Source organism: Penicillium waksmanii, assembly GCF_028829765.1.
Source record: "Penicillium waksmanii strain IBT 27052 chromosome Unknown utg000005l:1.0-5232799.0:1.0-5237142.0, whole genome shotgun sequence".
Taxonomy (NCBI): domain Eukaryota; kingdom Fungi; phylum Ascomycota; class Eurotiomycetes; order Eurotiales; family Aspergillaceae; genus Penicillium; species Penicillium waksmanii.
The window spans coordinates 5,234,552-5,236,394 of record NW_026643252.1 but is presented as its reverse complement, the minus strand read 5'-3'; positions in this window follow the sequence as shown (position 1 = coordinate 5,236,394).

Below are 1,843 nucleotides of genomic sequence, written 5' to 3'. Positions count from 1 at the left end.
ACCTCTCCCCGGGCAGCTCACCTGTGGTAGCTCAGCCCTGGCACCTCTCCCCGGGCAGCTCACCTGTGGCAGCTCAGCCCCGGCACCTCTCCCCCCAGCACCTCTTCCCCAGTACCTTAGCCCTAGCACCTCACCCCCAGTACCTCACCCCCAGCACCTCTCCCCGGGCAGCTCACCTGTGGCAGCTTAGCCCTGGCACCTCTCCCCGGGCAGCTCACCCCGGGCAGCTCAGCTCTGGCACCTTAGCCCTAGCACCTCACCCCGGGCAGCTTACCCCGGGCAGCTCAGCTCTGGCACCTTAACCCTAGCACCTCACCCCCCCGCAGCTCACCCCGGGCAGGTCACCTCTGGCAGGTCACCTCTGGCAGCTGAGCCCTGGCACCTTAGCCCCGGCAGCTCTCCGCGGGCAGCTGACCTCTGGCAGCTCAGCCCCGGCATCTTTCCTTGGGTACCTTAGCACTAGTATCTTGTTACGGACCCTGCGACACGAGGGGCCGCGACCTACAGATGGGCCACCGAGAGCCAACCGTTCCTAGGAAAAGAACGCAGAACCGGATCACGTGACCAACGGCCAGAATCAGCCTCTGATTCGCCGTGTCAAACAATACTGCACTAAACCACGAGACGGCTAGCGCGACGCAAGAACAAGCGTTCTTTCTACCGTCACCAACTTTACGCCAGAAGTACAAGTACCCGGTAAGACCACGTGACCTTGGGTATACCAGTGGGTATACCAACGGGTAGATGGGAGGGTCGATTCTGGTATACCACCAGACATACCCTCCAACATACCACACCACGGAGGATTAGGTATATAGGGACGCTCGTCCACGCACATGTATTTAGTTCTCCGCGATCAATCAATCTAAGTTACTGTGACGTACCTTTCGGATTACTCTTCTAGTTTCACACAAGTGACAAACCCACACAAGTACGGGGAGCTCATCGGACTGACCTACTTGGCGCCCTACCTGGCACACCCTTCGAAGTTACTCAACAAGACCCGAGCCCGTGTAAGGCTTAGCATAGCAACGGTACGGTTGCGAGTCGATACTTAAGGCTTTATTGGTGTTTGCTCTTGAGAGGCCGAATCCAGCCCTCTCAGCGCAAATCGTTATTCTACTGAATAACAAAAGTGAGTTCTACCAACTGTCCAAACACTAATAGTGCGACCAGTTAGCGAGTGCGTAACACATTGATCGCCCTGTCAACACGAAACTGTGAAGTTTAGTCACCATGTCATCGCACGGCAGTAACAGCAAGGGTAAGGCAGCAGAGCCTGTGCCTCCCAAAACACAGTCACGACGCCCTGACCCCGAATCGGACGACGAGGATGAGAAAAGAATCAAAGAACTAGAACGACAAATCAACAATCTTATCAACCAGCTCAACGCATTCGGTCAAGGACACAATCGTGACATGAGCGAGCTACGCGAGTCTATTCAGCAGACTGACGCACAGCTCGGCGCACCATCGCCCATGGCACCGAAGTTGCCTAAGGCGGAGAACTTTGATGGAACTCGCTCTAAGTTGCGAGGATTCCTCACGCAAATGAACATGTACCTCGACGTCAACAAACACAGGTTGAACACCGAAGCAAGCAAAGTCATCTTCGTGTCAACCTACCTTCGAGGACAAGCATGGGACTGGCTCGAGCCATACGTCCGAGAATACTATGAGAAAGAACGCTCGGAATGGTCGACCACCGCATGCACCATCTTTTCCAGCTACCTCAAGTTCAGAGAACACCTGGAGAAAACATTCGGCGACATCGACGCCAAAAAGACAGCTGAACGGAAGCTCAAACGACTCCGACAAACAGCCTCAGCATCAGCATACACGG